The sequence below is a fragment of the Grammomys surdaster genome, unplaced genomic scaffold, assembly GCF_004785775.1.
Source record: "Grammomys surdaster isolate TR1022 unplaced genomic scaffold, NIH_TR_1.0 199, whole genome shotgun sequence".
Lineage (NCBI taxonomy): Eukaryota > Metazoa > Chordata > Mammalia > Rodentia > Muridae > Grammomys > Grammomys surdaster.
The window spans coordinates 4,607,361-4,631,549 of NW_021604644.1; the positions used below are offsets into that span (position 1 = coordinate 4,607,361).

General features: G+C 48.4%; 1 protein-coding gene across 2 annotated transcripts in view; it reads left to right on the forward strand.

Annotated features, from left to right (window-relative positions):
• The window catches only part of Pax5 (paired box 5), a 177,284-nt gene that overhangs the window by 102,646 nt on the left and 50,449 nt on the right, over positions 1 to 24,189 (forward strand). The gene's annotated exons all lie outside the window — the stretch shown is intronic.

A 24,189-nucleotide genomic window follows, 5' to 3' on the forward strand; every position in this document is an offset into this window, starting at 1 on the left:
GAGAGAGAGAGAGAGAGAGAGAGAGAGAGAGAGAGAGAGAGAGAGAGAAATGGGAATATGCGTGTGAGGTGGGAAGCTGTTCTTGGTGCTTTTGAACATGACTGCCCTCTGCTTTAATGGGGTTAGGTGGCAGACTGCTGGGGACACAGGTTGTGGATGAGGTGACATGGCTGCATACTGTTTCAATTGAACTAAAGGAAAAATAAGTGCTGAGGTGAAAATAAGTACTGTCAGAGGGGTCCCTGTAGGGCCAGGGATCTCTCCCTCTCGTGAGTCAGGAAACTCTATTGGTTGGCATCATCTTCCAAGAGGAGAAGGACTCTTTGTAAGTCATCATTAGCCTTTCAGATTTCCAAGCAGAGGCTGAGGACAGAGGGGCGAGGAGGTGCTGGGTGTCGGGGCTGTCGTCCCTGGCAGCCTTCATTACCACCATCAATGTGAAGATTAAGAGTACAGGCCCTCAGGCTGGTGGGGCAACTCAGCAGCAGTGTGCTGCCCAGTATGTGCTGGGCCCAAGTTCTATCCCCAGGATGGGACCCACTCGTTGCAGGGCTCCAACCTGTTGTGTGTCACTCAAGCAATCTCCAGTGAGTTGTTTCAGGATTCCAGCTGGGGTTTTCTAATCTGTGTGCTGGGAACGGTGGTGATGGCTATTGCACAGGACTCTTGTGAGAATGGCCAGCTTCCCACCCATGAGGAGCTTGGACTTTTGCCTAGCATAGAGCAAACATCTGGTAAGTGAATGTGTCACTTGCGAGTGCTCAGAATCCCCTCATGCTGGTCACTGCAGGGACTTGCTACTGCAGGGGGATCTCCTTTTCCTACACTTAGGAGGCAGGAGAGTCTCCAGAATAAAGAGTGTACAGACAGTGGAGGCTGCTGGGCTATACTTGAGCTGGAGTTTAGTTTCCAGCCAGAGATCCCTGTTGACGGACATAACCTGAAGGTAGAGCCATGACCAGGAAATCTAGTTGTGTTCCAGTTTGCAGAGGAGGGATGAATGAGGCAAGATCTGAGGCCCAAGGGTCCCTTAGTGACCAGACTGGAGACCTGTCTCTAAGACATAGCATCTAAGTCAGTACTGGGCTCAGGCTAAAGGGAGCTGAACCCTGTTTGTTGGTCTGGATACCACATAAGTATCAGATAGAGTAAGAGAGACTTGGTTCTCGGTGCTTGTAGGGTACAGCCCACAGTCCTCTGAGACTCGGGGAGGAGGTGTAAGGAGAGGGGTGCCAACCAGTAAGCTCCAGCCAGCGAGAATTTCCTGAGGTCCCCTGTGGGGTTCATCAGGAACCTCAGTGACAGTGTTCCCATTATACAGGTACAGAAGCCAAGCTCAGCTGTGCCCACTCTATGGAGTAAAGGCTGAGTTAGAGCCACCTTTAGTTTTCTAAAACCCTTGTCCTTGTTCTCAGGGACCTATAGACAACTAAAGAGGTCTAGGAAGGGAAAGGCAGCCAACCTGGGTTAGCTCAGCTTCATGGCCTCTGTCCCTTCGCTGAGTCTCAGGCCCTCTGCTGGATAGCTCAGGGCAACACTGAGAGGTGGCTACTGTTACCTTCATCTCCATTGCATAAGTGAAGCAACAGCCTTACAGTGACTGAACACACTGCCTGCGATCACAGCCAATGAGTAGCTGTACTACACTCCAACAGGACCTGTGTGCTGTCACTGTACCATGAAGACTGCCAGAGGGCCCATCCAGGGCTGAGACTTCCTTGCTCTTTGCTTTTGGATGCTCTTCCATCCATGAAATGTTTCTGAGCTCTCAGGGTCCTTGTGATACTCAAATGAGATCTGAGAGGAGACCGTACTGTAGAGGGAGTTTGGGACAGGATTTAGGAAATGGGTTTGGGCACATGCTCATTTAGGTGGTTAATAGTCCAGTGAACACCAAGACTAAATTGTGTCTGTGGGAATGAGAAGCAGGCTCTCAAGCCAAGGTTAACCTAGCCTTTAGGTAAATCTAACTGGACTTCATGGGGCTTTTAGAATATCTGAGCCAAGACTTAAAAACAAAACAAAACAGCAACAACAAAAAAAATCTAGCTTTCTAACTTCTCAAAAGCTTAGAAGAGCTGGTCCTTTCGGGCTGTGGTGCCACCGGTCATGACATATAGGGGCTCAGTGGCAACAGCTCCTCCAGACAGGCTTCCATGATCTACAGCAAAGGACGCCTCATTCCTGTTAGAAGTCTTGCATGGAAAGGACTATGCATTGTACCCAGATCCAGAGCTGCAGCTTGAAAGGCCAGCTGGGTGCTGCAGGAGCTCGCGGATCTGCAGAAAGCTGCATGGGGACACGCAGATTGGTTTTCAGATAAACCCTGGAGGAAAGATTAGCTTGAATCGATTTGGATTTTTTTATTTGAAAGTTACATGATACACAGGGAAGGAGAATAAACATCCCTGACCAAAGTCAGGGCTGTGCTTAGTCCTGAAACATCAGGCACGTTCTAGAGCAGGGTGTGGCAATGCACATATGTGATCCCAGAGTCAGGAGGTTGAGCTGGAGGATTGGGAGTTGGAGGCCAGCCTGGTCTACATAGTAAGACCCAGTTTCAAAACACAAAAACAAACATTCAAAAAGGAAGGCATATTCTAATGGTCAGCCTAGTCATTAGCTTTCTTATAAATCAACAATAATTAACACAATAGAAGACTGAGAACTTCAACAATAATATATACAATATCAGATAATAAACTTAGACCAACAGTAAGTGTCACAAAAGAACGAGGAGGTGTTTATTCCTAAACTGACTGTCAGAAAGATGTCTGTCCACTCCCCAAGTAACCTCTTACCTTAAAGCAATCCCAAGTAAACACCAACAGACTTTAAGAGAAATTGTCAAAGCAGTGCTAAATAAATTCGGGATAAACAGACACTAAGGGATAACTAGAGATGTCCTAAAGTAAAGAATTAAGTAGAGCTTCTAGGACATTCTAAAATATATGACTAAGGACAAGATGACTCAGTGGATGAAGAGCTTGTGCCAAGCCTGATGATCTCTCTCACACACATTAAATGGAATAAATTTTTAAATAAAAATAAAAGTACATGATAATTCTATAGTAACCACAACCACTGTAGAAGCTGAGGCTTCAGACATGTGACCAAGGTGGGCAGTGGAGAAATAGTCCAGATGTAGTGGTCAGATCCCTGCTTCAGTGTCTCTATGGAAACAAATAGGTTGTGAGGTAACAGATATGCTAATTAGCCAGATTTAGTCATGACACACTGTAATTTATATCAAAATATCTCAATGTACCTCATAAACATGTATACTTATGTCTCATTTAAAACCAATTCCAACTTAGCCAAGACTTTAAAAGACAAAGCTATAATAAACCAGGACAAAAAAAAAGGAAAAATTTATAATCCTAGGATAGAAATGGCTTTTAAAATGTTTCAAATACAAACAATTTTTAAAAAATGTTAAAATGTAAATCTTTTTGTATAAAAAAAATCCAAAAGCAAAACTAGGATGGGGTGTAATAGAGATGGCAGACATTAATTTGTTTAGTATATAAGGAGCCTTTGTGTACACACAAAATATTGCTAGGCACTGTTTTTATATGTGTATGTGTGTGCCTGCTCATCTGTATTGTACCACATGTGTGCAGGTGCCCAAAGAGGCCAGAAGAGGGCGTCAGATCTCCTGGAACTGAAGCTACAGGTTACTGTGAGCTGCCTGACCTGGGTTCTGGGAACCAAATCTAAGTTTTCTACAAAAGCAGCAAGTGTTCTTAACGGTTGAGCCATCTTTCTAGGCTCTGTATAAAGGACTTTTAATAACAAATAAAAAGTTAAGAGCATACTCTGGCAGAGGAACTGAGTTTGCTTCCTAGCACCTATAGCAGGTGGCTCATAACCATCTGTAACTCCAACTCCAAATCTGACACTTCTGACCTCTTCAGGTACTTAACTTGTGTACACACACCCTACACAGACACACAATTAAAAATAATAAAATAAATACTTTAAAAATTAATAAGAAAAAATGGTCTGTAGAAAAACCAGGTGATAATGGGTAGTTTACTGGGAAAAACTGCGTGCCTCAAGAGTGCATGGGAGATGTCCCCCCCTCCCTGCCTCATTACCACAAAGCTACAAATTAAAACAGCCATGGGACTGAGACCATCAGTTCTGTATTAAGGCTTGGTGTTGGAAAAGGTACAGCAAAAATATATTCCTGGATTGCTATTGGAATATAAATTAATGTGATTCCCTTTGGAAGAAAACTTGGCAATGTCTTTCAAGGTTTTAAATACATTTAAGTTTACCCACTGAGTCAGAAGTTCTATGTACATGTTAAGGAACTTATAACTCTGTAGGCCTGCAGTGATGACTTTGCCTGTGGTTTGTAATGGCAAAGAAACAGAACCAAAGCAGACCCTACAATAGAAACCAGCTAACTAAGTTAGGGTGCTTTCTCACAGGCAATACAATGCTACCATGATAGTCAAAAGGCTGGAGGGAGGGATGGCTCAGTGGTTAGGAGTGCTTGCTGTCCTCTCAGAAGGTCAGGCTTCTGTTCTCAGCACTCAGACCAGTGGCTTACAACCTCCTGATGCTGAGACTACAGTGCAGGAAATCTGTGCACTTTTCTGGCCTCTGTGGGCACACACACACACACACACACACACACACACACACACACACTCACACAGAGCTAATATTCTTGATGCCTGTTTACAAAGAATATAACCTGTTGTTTTGGTCACCTTTCTATTGCTGTAATAAGACACCATGACCAAGGCAACTTATAAAAGAAAGTGTTCAATGGGGCTTATGGTTCTAGAGGATTCAAGTCCATGGCCATCATGGTGGGGAGCCTTGCAACAGTCAGGTAGGGAGGCAGGTCTGGCACTGAAGCGGTAGCTGAGAGCTCACATCCTGACCCACAAGCTTAAGGCAGAAAAACAGAAGTTGGGAATGGCATGGGCTTTTGAAACCTCAATGTCACCCTCCCTTCCTGTGACACACCTCTTCCAAGGCCACACCCCCTAATCCTTCCCAAACAGTTCCACCAACTGGGCACCAAACAATCAAATGTATGAGCCATGGGAGCCATTTCCGACCAAACCACCATATCTATTTTCACATCTACTTTTAAACTAAATCAAAACAATACCACGCCTGAACTATGAAGCAAAAGAAGAGATAAATGACGTGTATTTGCTAGGTGTATATTCTGAAAGTCCACACTGCAGAACATACCGAGGAGGTTCATGCACAGAACACATGTACAAAAGGGTGTGGACTGGGGACTCCTGTGGGCTCATCCTGATACTATGGTATGTCAGCAGGTTGACAAACTCCTGGCACAGCTCCAAGTGAAGCACAGTAGCTGGGGTCCTAGAAACGTTGGTGGAGGCCATAGGTTCACATTTACCTGAAAATGAAGTTCGGTTCCAAATGACTGAAAAAACAGATTTCACCTACTTGAATGTTTTGTGGGACAGAGCAGTAGCCAAAGCAAAAGAAATGTGGTCTGTTTGTCTGCCAGCCAGCAGTGGCCCTCATCATTGAAAACCCCACAAACATTCACTGTAGGCCCAGTCTCCTCTTCTACTTCAGCCTGTGTTAGTAGCTGCCTGGAGAACACAGAAGTCTTGCGGGGGGCAGGGAGGAGCTGATCCGCCAGCCACCTTGGTACCTCTTTCTAGGTCCCCCCAAAATGGGGGAGGGGTCCCTATCCTTGCTCTTACACACCGGGCAGCCCAAGAAAAGTCCCCTTAGCAAACAGGTCAGTTTCTCTGTGCTGTTTATATGCCACATTAAATATTAAGCTAACCTCTGCTCTGCCAGCCAGGGCCACGCTTCAGAAACCGCTCACCATTTGCAAATTTGGTGACATGGCTGGCCGGTTCCTGCGCTGTCAGCAGTTTGGGCCTGTCCTGATTGGGACTAATTATCTGCAGGTGTGTCCTTGGGCCACAGGCCTGCTGATGGGGCAGCTACTGGGTTTGCCTACAAGAGAGGACAGCAGGTGGGGCGGTGCTAGGCTCCTAGCTTCTGCCTGCCTCCCCACTGGTCAAAGAGCTGATGGTCTTGTCCCCAGCTGGGCCCACCTGACCTTGTGCCTTTGAGAACAAAGGAGTTAGGCCCCTGTGGTCTCTTCCCTGGGGACCATAGCTTTGCATCAGCAGTTTAGAATGTCAGGACACTGAGGAGGGTCTCCTTTGGCCCAACAAGTGTGGGAGGGTCTTTGTGGTAGTGGCCTGGGTCCCGGGCTCTGAGGCTTCTCTGGCATTTCTCCCTCCATTCCACAGAGGCTATTCTATAGCACAGCGGGTGAGACCCACTAAGGCAGAGCGAGGAGCTGCCAAGTCCCTGAGTCTCCAGCTCTGCCTGCTGCCTTCAATGTTTGGAGCCTCAGTACCCCAAACATAGCCACGTAAGAAAGCACACTCCTGCCCTTTGGATCTGAGCAGAAGCTAGAGGACAGGAGGATGAGCCCTGGAACAGGAGACAGAGGTGGGGTTAAGTCTGGACCTTGCCACTTAAGTACTCTTATTTTTTAGGCAAAGTCTGTGTCTTCTCTAAGTCTCAGTATTTCTAGTTATGACATGAGAGAATGGTCATTTTTGCTGCCTGCCTCGGATGTTTAGGGTTTTGTTTTGTTTTTAATTTCTGGTTTGTAATACTGATGATCCCAGCAAGACCCACTACACATAGGGCAAGCGCTCTGGATGGTGGTGTCAGTATTGGTGTCTGGCATTTTGTGAAGATCAGGTAAGCAGTCCCTGCATAGATGCTGAGCAGGTTCTTAGCATCTATCTTCATACATACCTTGGTTCTTGTATAAAAGAGTCTTCCACCTCTGCCTTTGGTGTACAACGCAAAGACTCTCCCAGTGCCAATTCTCTATGGGTGGAGGGTAGGGAGCCAAACTCTTCTGGGGACTCTCAGAGGGTCTTTATCCTGCCTGTGTAAGTCAACAGAAAGAGGGTCAGGACATCTGCTGTCAGGACATCTGGCTGAGAGGCAGTTGGGGCAGGCGCCTGAGCAGTCACGGATGTTTTTGTATAAGTGTGTGTTACAATTCTGTGTGTGTGTGTACATATGTGCATTCTGACACGTGTGTTTGTAAGTGTAGAGGCAGTAAGTGTTGAGTCTTTCTTGATCCTTCCCCACCTTATTTTTGAGCTAGAACTTTTAACTGTGCCTGGTGGTCACCCACTCAGCTGTGCTGGAATCTGCCTGTCCTGCCTCCCTGGCACAGAGATTACAGATGAACACTATCCACCTTCTACACACACAGAAATTGGGGTGAGCTTGGGTCCTCAAGCTTGTGTGGTAAGCAACTGCTACCTGAGTCATCTCCCAAGTTCCAGAGAAACACCAAAAACCTCTACACTGCTTTTGGCCAGTGAACCCAGGGACTTGGAGCTGTGGGGCAGTGTCCAGGGTTGGGAAGCAGTTCAGAGTCCCTGATGGAGGGACCTCCTCATCCTGAGAGACACTGCAGCTTTTCTAAGGAGGCTTCCTGCTCAGATGTGCTCTGCTTCCCACTCAAGCTTCCTCTGGCCGGCTGCCAGGCAGCTCTGAACAGTCAATTGTTCATCCTTCCACTGGGAACACCTCCTTTGACCCACTTTTTATGAGACTTTTGGAGGCTCATCAGACGCAGCTAAATACCTCTTCCCTCAGAGTGGAGTCATAATGGATAATGAAAGCAAGACTCTGAGAAATGTCTGTGCACCCAGGCTGCTGAAAGGTACTGGGGAAAATGCCAAGAATAGCTATGACACAGTAGGAGAGCTGGGACCCAGGGCTCGGCCACCAGCTTCCTGTGGAAAACACTGGGTTGTTGAAGTTGTTTCATATATTGGAAAGAAGAGGTGATATCAGTAACAACTGACTCCATGGGACCCCCTGGGGACAGTCTCTGCCCTCACTGGGTGTGCCTGAGTGCTAGGGTGCGTGTGAGGGTCAAGTTTACCGCTGACACAGGATGAACATACTGTGGTTTCACCAAGTCTAAGAAAAGTCCCAAGGGAAGAATCTGGAAAGACTGAGTAGGGGGCAGGGTGAAGCAGAGCCTTCCCCAAATGGTAGTGTCTGACCTGAGACTTAAATTACGAAAAGTTTGGGGATTATCTGGTGTCTTCTATTGGAAGACACAAACTGAGAAAGTTCCCTATAAATATACTCATGAGAGAATGGGGCGCCTGCAGGATGGGGCCATTTCTCAGTTCCCTCTCTGTGGCCAGTTGGGCGCAGCCTAAATAATTCCCACCTTGAGTGTTCTTAGACTTAGCAGAAACTACACAAGCAGGGTAGCTTGACTCTTCATATCACCCTGGACAATTCTTTACCAAACTTGATCACTTCTACTGCCAGTGATCTTACTACTATCTTCATACGGGACATGCTGGAAGCTGCCTCCAGGTGCAGTGAGCTTATAGACCCAAGCATTGCCCCACAGACCCCTGAGCTTGGCCTGAAAGTCCACCCCAAGGGTGTTTTTTTTTGATCTGCATGATTTTTAAACATTAAAAATATCATCTATCATTTTGAAGGTCAGAGAAGGATCCAGATGTCCACTGGGAGGAGGCAGATAAACTAAGTGCTGAGCTGTTCTCCCAGCAGAGCAGCATGCAACTGTTGGAAAGGAAGAGGAAGCTCATGGTGGACTGATGGGGAGTGTGTGTGTAAGGTGTGTGTATGCAAAGTATGTGTGCAAGGTATGTGTGCAAGGGGTGTGTGCAAGGTGTGTGTGTGTGTGTGTGTGAGCACGCATGTGCATGCAACTCATGTGAAGCTCAGAGGACAAGCTGTGGAGTGGGCTCCTGCCTTCCACCTCGACAAAGGTTCCAGGGATTGGATTCAGGTTACCAGGCTTGCTTGGCAAGAGCCTTTGCCCACGGAACCATCTCCAAGCCTCCATTTACATTTTTAAGCTTTTGAATGTTGTCTAGTTAGCAACTACCAAAAACAAATTTCAAGTGGCTTTTTAAAAATTGGAGGGTTTGGCCTAAAGGTTAAAACACCTCTCCTGAAAGCTTGGTGGGCTTGCTCCTCTCGGGTCAACATGGGGAACTTGAGAAGAGGCAGCCCCTTTAGAGTCCTCAGATATCACCTGCCTAGCCCTCCAGTTTACCAGGCCTGCTGGGTCCCCACCCACCCACCCCCATTGGGTTTCCAACCCTGTCTGCTTCCACTGCCCTGTCCTTTCCATTTCCTTTAATAGCTGCAGAATGCCCTCCCCCTGTCAGGAGGACACCCTGACAAGTTCACTCTTGCAAGTGGTGAACTCTTTCTGGACACTACTAACCAGCTGAGGGTGAGACTAGACTGCTGAATGTAAAAATTCAACCCCTGAGATTGGAAAGATTCCTCTCTCTGCCATTTGCCTTCCAGGGTGATTTGGGGGCAAATTCAGTTGGATTTAAACTATTCATTTCCACGTTAGTGGCATTAGTAAGGATACCCACAATAGTCAATACTTGGATTCTTAGCATCCTAGAACTTGGGAATCTTAGTATTTGTAAGATCACTCTGAGGCTCAGAGAAGCCGGAGGCTGGATGGTTGAAAGCCCAAGTGAAGTGCAGGCATCTCTATAATTAACATGCACATTTGAAGAATGCATGCCTTGCTTTCAGGCTAGCCCAGTGTTCCCAAGAACTATTTGTTGAACAAATGAATTGATATTTGTGTAAAGTGCGGTGTCAATTAAAAAAAATAATTTCATCTGAAAGTGCTTTACTTGTTTCTGACCTTGTATTCTGTAGGATAAAAATAAACGGAGTCGGATGGCCCTCCTGGTAATGCACTCAGAGATTTTTCACACTCGCAGGCAGCTTGGAAGTCGACCTTTCCAAATAGCCTTCTAGCGGGTCTCTGGGCCTCCACCTTCCCAGTCCACCCTGCTGTGATCCATCCTCCTAAAATAGTGATTTCATTAGCTGGTTCTCCTGGTCAGAGAGCGCCCATCCTGTCTCATTGTCTGGAGCGGGGAAAGAAGCTCCTGACTAGTCTATCTGTCTGTCTGTCTGTCTGCAAACAGGTCTTGTTATATAGCCCCATCAGTCTAGAACTTACTACGTAGAACATGATGGCCTTAAATTAGAGAGTGGGCAATCCTGCCTCGGCCTCCTGAGTGCTAGAATTCCATGCAGTGTCCCTCTGTGCAGTTCCACATGCAGTGCCACTGTGTGGTGCCATCGTGCAGTGCCCCCATGGCCCACTCACCATCCTCGTTTCTTTGTTTGTTTAGCTTGTTGTTGTTGTTTGGCTTTTCAAGACAGGGTTTCTCTGTGTGGCTCTGGCTGTCCTGGAACTCACTCTGTAAATCAGGCTGGCCTTGAAGTCAGGGATCTACCTGCTTCTGCCTCCTGGGGTCTGGGCTTAAAGATGTGAGTCACCAAAGCCAGCTAAAAGTTCATTTTCAAAGCCAGGCACAGTGGCACACACCTTTAATCCTGGTGCTTGAAAAGCAGAGGCTGGCAGATCTCTGTGAGTTCGAGGCCATCCTGGTCTACTTATCAAATCCCAGGACAATCAGAGCAGCATAGAGAGACATCAAGAAACAGTTTCTTGTTAATGAAAAGTAACCCAAGCTCATTCTAAAGGTAATTCCAGAGGCACAGAAGTACCTCAGGCAGCTTGTGATCTCCTGCACATCATTCCTGACCCGTCTGAGAACGCAGGTGTAAGCAGAGATACTGGTGTGCTATGTGCCTTTCTGGAGTCTTATCTATGCATTATAAACACACATGACATTACATTCATATGGCTGATTGCCTATAATTGCCTTTATACTCTGTATAATGTTAGCTTTTTAAATTTTTTACTTCATATTTTTATGGAGGCCCTAGCCCATTTGTGAGTGAAGAACTCTCCTCTCTAATGATGTGGACAAATCATTGTGGGTTTTTCTCCAGCAAGACATTGGTCATGGCCCATATCTTCAGGGACACTGGATAGATGACTCTCAATAATTGAGAGGACAGTGGGTAATCTTGTCATCCTCAGCTGGCACAGGGCTGTGGGGTCTGGTCACTGCCTCCATCCTGGCTCGGTGCAGTGGGTGAAGATGTGAAGGAGAATGGGTCTGTGGTCAGGAGCATGGGGAAGCCACAGTGGAGACTGCTTTAGACTGGCCCCCAGGAGAACTACTTCAAACTTTTTCAGTTTGATAGTTTTTATGTGTACAAGTGTTTTGCCTGCATGTATGTCTGTGCACCACATGCATGCCTGGTGCCCACAGAGACCAGAAGAGGACAGGTGATACTCTGGAACTGGAGTTATAATAGTTGCGAGCCAACATGTGGGTGCTGGGACTTGAACCTGTGTCCTCTGGAAGAGCAGGCAATGTTCCTATCACTCAGCTATCTCTCCAGCCCCCAGAAGCTTAACATTGAGTTCTTAGAAAACTGAACAGGCCATTTCTGAAGCAAGCCACACATTTGTGCTTTGGGTCTCCCAATCCTTTATTCTTTGAAACATTATTCTTGACCTACTAAGAGTTCAAGAGAGTGTCTGAGTTTCCTTATCTAGAAGTGGAAGAGGTTTTATCCCCACCCCACCCACAGGCCCCTGCCATCTGCTTCAATAGCATTGAGCCCTGTATCATGCATCACAGGACTCTGAGCAGAGCCTTCTGTGTCCTGACGCACAGCCACGCTGAGAGCTGAGCACACTGCATGGCACCCACATAGACTCTAGAGCAGTCTGTCTGGCTTTGACTTGCAGCTCAGTAACTCAGAATTGGGTGGCCTCTGTTTCTCAGCTGTTTCTGTGTGAGCCGCAGCCCCCTCTAGACATGAGGACAGGACCTTGCTACATGACTAGAATACCAGAGGAAACAACTCGAGAGAGGAAATATGTATTTCGGTCCACGGTTTCAGAGGTGTCACTCCATCATGTGGAGAGAGCATGGCTGAGAAGAACAGGTCTCACCATGGCAAACAGGAAGCAGAGAAAAGCAATACGCCATGAAGACAAGGCAAGACACACCCCCAAGAACTCAGGGGATGCACGGTTTACAATGAGACTCCGTCACCTACTTTCCCTGTCTTCTAATAATGCGATCATTTATGAACCCATCAATGGATTCATCCAATCTTTAGGTCAGAGCCCTCAGGAACTAATTGCCTCTGGAAGCACCATCAGAGAAGCCCTCGGAGGAGGGATTTACTGATCTCCTAGGTACTTCTCAATACAAGCAAGTGGATAATTATGATGAATTATCACATTATTTTTTAAAGTTAATTCTTTCTTTCTTTACTTTATATATGTGAGTACATTGTAGCTGTCTTCAGACACACCAGAAGAGGGCATTGGATCCCATTACAGATGGTTGTGAGCCACCATGTGGTTGCTGGGAATTGAACTCAGGACCTCTGGAAGGGCAGTCAGTGCTCTTAACCACTGAGCCATCTCTCCAGCCCGAATTATCACATTATCAAATGAGTTAATACTGAAGGACATAGCATTCGCTTCTGGGATAGTTAAGTGTTGCTTTGAAAATCTGGAATTCAGGAAAACAGCCCATAGCAGAGTTGGACTTTGAGGTCTTCAAAGGAATGCTATATGGACCAAGGACACTGGTGTCTCTATTCTAGACACTCCTGTGGCTTGCATCATGCATTTTCATTGTTACCATAACAAATTGCCTCAGTCTCAGTGGCTAAAACTCAGAAGCCTGGATCCAGGCCTTTCTTTTTGCATTCTTCCGCCTGACCACACTAGAGCCTTGGCTTCTGCTGGGCTCATGACTAGGGTATTTCTGTTGGTTGTTCAGCTGTGGTAGGGACCAGCTGGGCTAGGCACATTGGATCTACAGGCTAGGCCTGCCAGAACTCCTGGAACTCTGGGAAGGCTGTCGCCACTGAGTGTCACATTATCACGTCTTTGAAACGAGAGTCACAATCCCAATCTTTCCCCTCACTGCAGGACCCTAGTCCCTGTATGATAAGGCAAGTGTCCTGTGAGCTGTAAGGATGGTGCCTTTCTGACCAACCCACAGAGAGTCTGTCACCCTGCCAGCACCTGATACTCCAGGCTTCACCCCTAAGAGGGAATGTGAAATCTCTCCCAGAACTTTGCCTGTAAAGTACATCCACCCTGGGGCCTGGGAACCAGCACATGGCAGAATCCCTCACCAAGTGCTACTTTTTTGAAGAAGCCCCCTTCACTCAACTAACCCACTTAGAAGTGATGCCCCTGCTCTGGGCCCTGAACCAGGCCACCATTAATGTATTATCCTATCTATCCTCTGTTCATTATTCTATGAGCCCTGCTTAACTTTCTGTGAGATTCCACACCCTCTCCGCTTCCTCCACTGCAGCCTGATGCAGGGCTTGAGATACAGTAGGGAAGTGGAAGACAAATGGATAGATGGGCTCCTATGATTGGTTGTCACTAATCACCCCTCACCCCACCCCTCTAGGTCATTGTCAAGGTTATTGATACGATTCACACACTCACATGCATATCTTCGGTGAGCAAAGAGGCACATTTGATTCTAAGATATTATCATAATTATTATTTCTTCCCAAATCCATTGGCTTCTACTATCTGCTGCCTCCCCTCCCCACCCAGCTGCCAATGTTCCAAGCTCGGAAAAAAAAGCCTCTCTAATTTATCTCTATTAACTTTTATTTTCATTATCTGAGGCTATAGGACTGCTACACTCCAAGAATGTCTATGAAGGCCTGGTAGGGCTGCTGTCAGCCTGAGTCTTAGGGGTGCCCTCTGTTTGTTGGCTCAGCCTATTCAGAGAAATGTCTTCTTTTCTGGACTCACTAATCTCTTTGCATACCTCTATTGTGCTGCATCCAGGAGGTGTCACTTGCCCACCTGGAGGGGGTTAGTAATCTATGTGGACTCAGAGCAAGACCTTTTCCCAGAGAGCTGGCACAATTTTGAATAGCCAGAGGTGTGCCCAAGCTAGGGACCAGTCAACCTAAAGTCACCCGTAGGAGGGAAAATACACGCTTGCCTCTGATGTGCTTTGTGCCAGGCATGGTTCTAAGTCTTCTGGTTTGTGTTAATTTGTCTAGTCTGCATAATGACTCTAGAAAGGAGTTATTCTCATGGTCTCCATTTTCCTGAGTGATAGCAGGCACAGGAGAGGTTCATAGGACTTGCTGAATGCCGTGCAGCTTGTAAGCAGTGGAGTGAGGAACCAAATGCAGGCAGTCAAGCTGCAGAGGCCACACACCTGGACCACAGAGCCTCTCACCAGGCTGTGCTTGTGACAGATGGGAAGTATGGCAGAGGAGATCTCGTGGGGGTGGGGCAGAGGCAGTAACGCAGGGGACACAGTTACACACGAAGCTGAGGGCAGCCCGCTGATGTCCTTCTATGTTGGGAAACTGAACTTGTTAGTTTTCTCATCTTTGTTACAAAATGCCTGAACAGAGTAACTGAGGGGAGGCTAAGCTTACATTGGCTCACTATCTTAAGAGGCTTTTGATCTGTCACCATGAGGAAGGCATGCAGACTGTGTGGTTGGTGAGAGGAGGGCATAGCACTCATAGGTGGACCCTCCTGAGATCCACCAGCCACGCCCTTCCCTCTACAGCCATGGGCTAGACCTGAGCATTCATAACATGATCCTGTTGAGGAACATTTCAGGCTTGAGCCATAACAGAAAATTGGGTCCTCCACATTCTAGCTTTTTTGGGGGGGGTCATGTTTAATACAGGGTTTCTCTGTGTACCCTTGGCTGTCCTGGAACTCACTCTGTAGACCAGACTGGTCACAAAGTTATAGAGATCTACCTTTCTCTGCCTCCCAAGAGCTGGGATTAGACGTGTGAACCACCCCACCCTGACTTCCTGGCTTCTAGCATGTTCTTACCTAGGCCAGATCATCTGGAGAAGTCCAGCAATCTTGGGATGCTTAGTTTAGCACCTGGAGGGCTTCCCCATCCTATAGGCTGTCATCCAGTATGGGGAACTCAGGCCAAAAAAAGCCCAAACATTTTTGGTTTTGTTTTGTTTTGATGGGGGAAAAAGGCAAGAGAGAAATAATTGTCACTCTTCTGTCAACTTTCTGGCCAAGCCTGGAAGGGAGGGTCATGACTTCAGGTCGGTCTCTCTCCAGTTGAGTCCTCAGCTCCTCATCTTTGAGTGGAGAGGACTTCCTGCCTTTGCCTGTATTGCCCACTGCTTGAAGGGAGAGACAGTCAAGTGCAGAAGCAGCCTGTGAGGTAGAAAATGCCAACTGGCTACCATGAGGATGGCAGGAGGACGGGGAGGTGGGATGGGCGGGATGGCCCTTGCCTCACTGACCAAAGCCTTCAGAGTCTTTTAGACTCCCATCTCTGCATGATCAAAGTGATTGGATTTAGGGGTATTGTAGAAGCATAAGACCAAGAGAGGATCAGGAGTGGCTAAGGATGTACTAAAGGCTCCTGGCAGTGATCCCACCAGCTGGATGGACTAGGAAGATTGTAGCATCCTTTACTACCGAGAATGCCAGCCCTGGCCTTGCTGACAGGAACAGCATTGCCATGAATAGCCAGTGTGGGGCTAGGTCATGACAAGGTTCTGGTGAGCTCATTTGTTCAAAATCTCTCTAGAGAGAGTAGGAGGCTCCCATAGGAATAACCCCCAAAGCTCTGGGTTCCATGTGTGCTTCCCCATTCTCCAGAACTCCAAATTCTGGTCTTGGGACCCTGTTTCAGCTGCTCCTACCCTATGTTCCTGGGGTGGAGCCCGAGAGTGCCCAAGGCAGATACAAGGGGCGACCCTCTCTGACTGGGACGCACCTGCAGCAGAAAGTGACTGGCCAGCCATGGCACCCTCTCAGGTGAATCCCTTCTTTGACCTTTGTAATTATTCCTGTTCAACCTCCCCTCGTGTTTTTCCCTCCCCGCTTTGAGGTGCTCAACTTCTGCACCCTCTCCAGGGTATTAAGGATGTGAGTGAAATTGATGACCGGGATGTCTCGGGTCTTTATGATGATGAATGACTTTCACTGCCAAAGCTTTTATTGTCTGTGATTTGGGGAGAAGGAGAACTGATATATCAAGGCTGCCTGTCACGCCATTTAATACAGTTATAAATCCTGACGTCACTAACTGGTGGTCAGAAGCCAGAGAATTCCGCCAGCCTCCGCCTTTATGGATTTTTTTCCTTTCTCGCCCCATTCTCTGCTTGACTGTCACCACAGTGTTGGGGGGGGGGATGGGCACAGTGAGGCATTGATTTTAAATATCCCAGGGACACTCTAGGGAGGAAATGGGATCCCTTCCCTCTCTTTCGGTCTCAGCGAGGCCAATGAAAAGCCTTGTGTTCTAAGAAGAGCAAGAAATTCCTCACTGGGACTATTCCTAAAGTCTACACCTATTCTCTCACCTGTGTACTGCCTGTCATGGCTCTCCTGGTGAGTTAACATTCGCTACCTGCCAGAGCTCCTTCCATCCTAAGAAGGGTATCAAGGAAAGAGTTGGCTCTAGGTTTACAGAAGGAGAAAACGAGCCTGAGTTTCCAGAAGGGGAAACTGAGGCTAAGTAAAGAGAAGCGTTGGCTGTGGTGGGCTACACCAACTGCATACCAAGGGACCTCCCCCAGGGTGAAGCCACAGAGCATCTCCATTAAGAGCTGGGGGTACCTGCCTACCTGCCCCTCCTGGGGAGAATCCTTGACCCCTACCATCAAGATCCTGAGAAGAATTCTGAAGTTTTCTGGCCCCAGTTTCCACACCTAGAAATAAGAAGAGCTCTCTCTTTATAGACTGTTAGAGTGGGAAACGGAGCCATACACATACCCTTCCTAACAAAGCTCCCAGGACACCAGAAATAAATGCTTTGAAAGGCTGAAGCGATGGTGAGAGAGGCATGGGCTCACAGGAGCACACAGAGGGCCACCTCCACCTCCCTGGCATTGTGTGTAGAGTGACCGGGGAAGTCCTGCAGAGAGCTACACCGGAACCTTGAAAATGGTAGGATGAACCAAGTTGAAAGAGAGGTGAGGAAAGCTTCCAAACAGAGGGAGTAGTGTGATAATGGAGAGGGAACATAGGCAGCAAAGAGAAGAGCAGACAGAGTAGAGAGAGGGATGGGTCTCAGGGGATTCCAACGAGCTGGGTCGGAACAGGATCAGAAGAGGCCTCCAAGGCCTCTTAAGCAGCAAGCGGCATCCTATAGGAGCCTCTTGGGGGTCTTGGTGGAGGATGTACATAATGAGGATGAAACTCAATCTCTGACCAGCTAGAGGTTACAAACCCTCAAGAGAGAAAGGGCAAGACCCTGGGCCAGACCGCAACCCTGTGGATAAAAGAGAAGTGAGACTAGAACTGGCTGGAGTCAGCCCAGTGCAGGGAGAGGGGTGGCTGGAGTCAGGGTGGCTCCTGTTGGAGTCAGGACACCAAGTAAATAGTGAAGCACAAAACAAGAACCTCCCACACACATGGGCACAAAGTCCCTAGCACTTCACCCAGGCTAGCCCAATGGAACGCTGGGAGAATGTTCTCTGTTTTATGCCTGGGCTGGGGATAGAACTCAGATCCTCACCCTTGCACAGCAACCAGTTTCCTGACCAAGCTATTCCCTTAGCTCCCTAAGAGCTAATGGGCTCCGTGCTAAGCATGGTACCAGCACTCCCAGGGAACCAGTGACTAGGTCCCGGGTGACTGAGGAAGTCAGGCACGTGTCTTCTAGTGGACAATTGTCCCATTAATCTCACAAGTGCTGGGATAAGGATTTGTGTGTGGGGCTCTCAGTGTGCTCAAGAGGGCATTTGGGACTGTGAGGGGCAGGGACCCTGGGGAAAGGTCTGCCCAAGTGGAGGTGGTGAGGGCATCACAGAGTTTGCTGAGGCATGGAGATGAAGTGAGGAAGAACACGATGTCTGTGGTGTGGAGCGGATACAGAACTTCAATCAGAACGGTGAGGACAGGGCAGCGGAAGTCTGGGTGTGAGCTGGAGGCGGTTGGGAGCCACAGACAGTCTAGCTAAAGAAGCCCAGAGCCAAGTAGGGACACTTTCAGGGAGGACAGCAATGGGATCCTATGTCGTGGCTGGAACTGGCTGTGTGAATATCCCCTAGTCCCCAATAGGAGAGGTGGGTTGACCTGTACCAAAGTGCCCAGGCTGGACCCTCTCATCCAGGGGTGCCACCAGAGACTGCTGGGTGCTCTCATTATGCCTTTCATTTGCTGCGAGAGACAGGGGCAGCAAGTAATGCCGGCTGCCTCCTGCTGGTGTGCAGAGCGCCGGGCAAACCACATGAGATCCCATCTCGAGCATGATGTGCAGCCGAGGACAAAATTAGATTGAGAAGTAAATGGGGCCGAAAATTTCCAAAGCATTTTCCGTCAGGAAGCTGTGTGATTGCATGTTTTAATTCTCTGCGTTTTGGTGGGGATGGCTGGAGAGGAAGGGGCTTGGGTGGGGGGAGACTTGGGTTCCTGAGGCACAGAGGCCAGAGGGAGAAGAAGACCCACTGTGAGAACTAAGGCTCCATGCTGCTCCTTTTGACCCACAATAACCCATGAAGCAGGTATGATTTCTTCCGTTTTAGAACCAAGGAAACTAGGAGAGGAAGCCCCACCTGCCTGGCCACATAGACAGTGTGCAGGTAGCAGGAAAGTCAGTCCTAGCATGGTGAGCTCTCAAACACTGTGCGAATGCTGTGCGGAGTGTCACTCCCCTCTAACCTTTAACCTCTAACCTCTAAGTCTCCTCTACCCTTTGGGAGACTGAGGAAGAAGGATCTTGAGTTTGAGGTCATCCTGAACTACATAATGAATTCCAGGCTAGCCTAGACTATATAGCAAGACTCTGTCTCAAAGGCCTAACCCTATCAAAGCAAAACCAAACTCACACTGACACTGTACCTGGGAGCCCTCTTCCCCCTCACTTTCTGCACCCACTTTTCCTTCTTCCAGTTCCAAAGTCTAGATATCCCAGAGACAGAGCGTGGGCTGACTCACATGTGCACATGTGTAGTGAGGCTTAAGGAGCTAAGGGAACAGCATGGTCAGGAAAGTGGTTGCCGTGCAAGGGTGAGGATCTGAGTTCTATTCCCGGCACAGGCATAAAAAGCCAGGAGTGGTAGTGTGAGCTTGTAATCCCAATGTTAGGGAGGAGGAGACAAATTCACCTCTGATGCTCCCTGGCAAGTAAGGCCCCTGTGAGAGATTTTGTTTCAAAAGGAGAAACAAAAACAAACAAACAAACAAAAAAACCCAAAACCATAGTGAGACCAGGGAGACAGGGGGATGCTCAGTCAGTAAAGGTGCGTGTCACCCAGCCTGGCAGCTTGAGGCTAGTCCCTGCGCCCCACAGAAAGAAAGACCCAACCAACTCCTGAAAGTTGTCCTCTGACCTCCACAATGCACTGTGGAGCATAAATGCATGCATGTACACACACAGTCTTAAGAGGAAAAGGTGGACAGGTTCTCTGGAGGTACCAGAGTTTGGTCGGTCTCTGGCTTACACACAAACAAGCACATACATGTGCACACACACAAGTAATGTATACATGCCCTCAGAAACACACAAACACTAAGTAAATAACTGAGGCTCAGTGAAGCTCTGCTGTTTGTTGGCATCACAGAGGCAGAGGTTCGGGTTCCTCTCTGTGTTATCTTCTCTCTTCCTGTCTAGTAGCTTCCAGAAGGCTCCAGGGACCCTGCTGACTTGCCCATGCCTGCAGAGCCCAAGATGATACCAGTATTCTTAGGGTTGCTACCAAAATAACCCAAAACAAGCAAGCAAGCAAGCAAACAAACAAACAAACAAGCAAATGCAGACACAAGCGTTTGCTGGGTCATGTCACCTGAGACCCCAGGCCCCAGACCAGTGAAGAACTGTCCGTTTCCTGAGGTTGAGGAATGAATGCTCTGAGGAGAGAGGGAGGAAGCAGAAGCCAGAGAAAGCAAAGGGAGACCATGGGGAGCATCGAAGTGCAGGGCGGCTCTGGGCCCAGGCCTGGCTACACTGCCTCTCCGCATAAGGCTGTACCCTTGCCATCTTTACTACTGGCAGAATCAGCACATGATCATTTCCAAGATCAGTAAAGCTTTTAAGATGTTTTGTGGGTGAGCCTTAATTTTGAAATGAGGTCTTATTGTGTTGCCTAGATTGGTCTTGAATTTCTGGGCTCAAAAGATGTCTTTAAATAAAAGAGCCTGTAGAGTCAAAGGCAGATTTTTTCCCCTTTCCCTTCCCTTCCCTTCCCTCCCTTCTCTTCCTCTCTCCTCCCTTCCCTTTTTCCTTCCTTCTTTCCTTCCTTCCTTCTTTTCTTTCTTTTTGAACAAAGAAAACTTAGCTCTTCTGGAATCTTCCTGGGGACCCTTGTATAAGCCAAGCAATGCTCGATAGTGCAAAGCATGAGTCTAAGATCCTGAGATGCCCGGGCGACTCAGAGAAGCAAACCGAACCCTGAGTTTGACTCTCAGGGTCCTTTGGGCTCTGGCAGCCAGTGATGCTGCGCATGTTTCCAACTCAGGATGAAGGCAGCTCAGAGGGTGAGCATGTCTGCTGTGCTCGGGTCCTCCCTCCCAAGCCCCACAACCGTCGTGTCTTACACCCAGCCGCTGCATCTCCGCTTTACCACTGTCCCAGCCTCAGCTTCAAGAACACTGGACGTCCCACTCCCACCTACCTCAGCTAGGCTCAGGCACTGAGCAGTGTGAGGAAGCAGATCAAACTTCTCAGAAGCCCACCCTCACCTCTAAAACCCTCTCCAACTCCTTCTGAAGGAAGCTGGCCATCAAGGCTGGTTGGTGTCTCTTCTTCCAGGAATGCTCAGTCTTTCCTCTCTGTCTCTGTCTCTGTCTTTCTCTCTGTGTCTGCCTCTCTGTGTTTGTTTCTCTCTGTCTCTATTTCTGTCTCTCTGTCTCTCTGTCTCTCTGTCTCGACTGGGTCTATATAGCCCAGGCTATGAAGCTAAGATTGACTTTGAACTCCTAAACTTTCTACATCCAAGTGCTGGGATTATAAATATGTGCCACTTTGTGCAGCTGTTCTACTCTTGGTTGTGTACGAGACCTGTGACATGACCTTTGCCTCTGCCTCTCTGAGCCTAGCTTCTTTAGAGTGGGCAGTAAGTTAATGAGTAAATAACACATTGAATCCAGGCCAGGTGACTCCCCCATGCTCCTTCCTCCATGATGTACCTCATGTGGTAAGACTTTCCATCCCTGCACTGCACAAGCCATTATCCCTTCTGTCATCCCCTTTGTGCCTCCTGATGACCCATGAGGGAGGCAGGGCAGGGCAGGACAGGGACAGCTACATTTCAGAAGAGAAGTCAAGACCCAAAGTGGTAGGGGTTTGCAGCAAGAGTCTGAGCAATACTGGGATTCTGAGAGCTGGCAGGAACACTGTGACACTCAAGCCCCGTACCTGCTTCTCTGGGAGGGGTGGGGCAGTGTTCTGGCAGCCTGCAGTGTTGGCCCAGCAGTGCGATTTAATGGGTGTTCTCTGCAGCGCATTCATTTGCTACGCACCATAGGTGGTGCCTCAGCAGGGAAGGCTTGGTTTTCTTTGGCAAGCAGCACACCTGCCCAGCCCACCTCTTGCTCTTGGTGATTGGTTACCAATATTGGCCTTATTAATTGGGTTGGGGAAAGAGTTGAGGGTGAGAATGGGTAGTGCCAGATATCAGCCTTGCCCAGATGTTACCCCCAGGCAGGACTCTGTGACATCTGGAACTCTCGATGTGACAAGGACAGGCTGTGGTGCTGGTTCAGGATGAGATAGACCTGAGTCCCTTGCGAGAGATCCATGTACATAAGTGGCATGGCCATTTACTTACTGGATTTTTTTTGAGTTCTTAGACATTTCTGTAGCATTGCTTGATCTCCTAGGTGAGCAGACAGGGCTCCAGGTTCCGAGGGAGGTTGTTGCAAGAGGAGAGGGAACTTGCCTGAGGTCTAGTAAGGAAGTGGGGGGCTTTCTCATGCTCAGACCTTGTTCTACCTCAGTGGACTTTGTACTTGGTTCCCAGCTCTGATCTCACTCCTTAGCTTGAAAGGACGAGCAGGTCCCCCCCACCACGCTTGGAGCTATACTTATCTGACTGGAACAAAGGCCTTTGTGGCTATGGGCACAAGCTACTGGGGTCCTAAATCCAATCCTTACTTCTCAGATGGTCCATTTTCTGCCTATGAAACCTTAGGCAAAGTACTAGTTGTAGAAACAGCCTAACAGATACAGGCTTTATGTGTATGAAGTCTTTTAAGATCCTTTTAACCAGCCTAAGTTTGTAGGAGAGGAACTGAGGCATGCCAAGGCTGTCAACAGCTGAAGCTTGTCCTCATAACTTCTAGGCTCAGCACCCCAATAACAGCAGTGCTGGTTATTCTATTTCTTAGTGTTGTGGGGATGTCTGAATGGGACAGTGCGCTTAAGTATGGGTGTCTGGAAGATGTGGGAGCTCCACAGCACCCACACTGCTCTCCAACCACAGAGCATGCACAGCACAGCCCCCCCCAGCCCCCACACTGCTCTCCAACCACAGAGCATGCACAGCACAGCCCCCCCAGCCACAGTGCACACACTTCCCAGGCAGCAGCACTGTGTACTGGGGTGAGCGGCTTCTGAGCTCTGCACAGTGAGAGAGGCAGGGGGTCCCTCTCTACCCACTGGCCTGCAGTTCGACCAACACCTGAGGCACACAGGCCCCCACCTGGTGGAAGCACAGCACTCGGAGTCATGTGTCAGGAAGGGCTGGGAGTGTGGAGAGTGGGCAGCAGGGAGTGTCAGGTCAGGCACTGTCTGAATGTCCACAGCTCTGTGTTAATCAAGCCTCCTAACGATTTCAGCAAAGTGGAGCTGCAGCCTTCCTTTCGCCCAACTTCCTGGCAGTAAGGACAAGAGACCTTTCCAAAGTCTGGGAAGTGGCAGAGCTGGAGTTAAGGCCTCAGCTGGTGGGGTCTCTAGATCAGTGGTTCTCAACCTTCCTAACACTTTGACCCTTTAATACAGTTTCTCATGTTGTGCTGACCCCGATGATAACATTATTGTATTGCTACTTCATGATTGTAATTTTTCTACTGTTGTGAATCATAATGTAAATATCTGTGTTTCCGGATGATCTCATGCAACCCCGTGTGAAAGGGTTGTTTGACCCCCAAAGGGGTCACGACCCACAGGTTGAGAGCCACTGCTATAGAACATTCTTTTACTAAGTGTACACTTTGCCGTGTAAACAGTGAGGGTGAGTGGAAGGTTTCTGACAGTGATGTGGTATGAACAGATCAGGACGTCTGAGGCCAGTGTAGACAGACTGAGGGTGGCCGAGAGGCCAAAGAGCAATACCGGCAGCCCTGGGTAGGAAACCAATCAGCAAGGTTCACATTTCAGCCTAGGCTAGCAACTGTGTGATTCAGAAACATCAAAAGATCAAAATGAGTCAAGCATGGTGACCCACACATGTAATCCCAGCACAGGGATATCGCAAGTTCAAGGCTATCCTCAGCAACATGGTGAGTTTGAGGCCATCCTCTGTCTCAAGCAAAACAAACCAAAAAAGAGGCAAAGATATAGTCTTGTTCTCCATAGACTTGGAGATGTCTTGGTCTGGATAGGGGTGTGGTTGGCACCATCAGCAATCTAACCTCATAGAGGTTTGTCCTGTTGCCACCCCTGCACAAAGAGCTTCTCGTCATCTGTCAATTACAACTACAGGGACTTTCCAGACACTCCTTTGTCTATGCATGTCTTGGTAAAAGGAGCACAGGCAGGCTGGAGGGCAAAACATCTCCTGCTTCTGAAGACATCACCCAGGCGTATCCTGTGAATAGGCAGAACCACCCCCCTGGTACAGCACCGAAGCCCTGGGAGACCGTAGACAGACACTGATCTTGACACGAGTCACCTAGACCACTGAGACTTGGGCTCTGTGTCTATTCATGTTGTTTTCCTAGGTCCATATGTGTCCCGATCACCAACTCGGCCAGCCCTAGAATCACCTAAGAGACAAACCTCTGCAAATGTCTGTGATTTTTTTTTAATTGGATTAACTGAGGTGGAAGGCCCACCTAATGTGTGGGCAGCACCTTCCCATGCTCTAGGGTCCAAGACTGCATCCAAGCAGAGCTGAGCTGAGTTGCAGCAAACTCCTCTGCTTCCTGACTGTGCAAGCACTGTGACAAGCTGTGTCACGTGTGTCATGCTCCTGTCAAGGGGATTGCTTGCCACGGGAGACTATACCCTCAAACTGAGCTGTGATAAACCGTGCCTTCGGTTGCTTTTGCCAGGGACTTTGTTACAG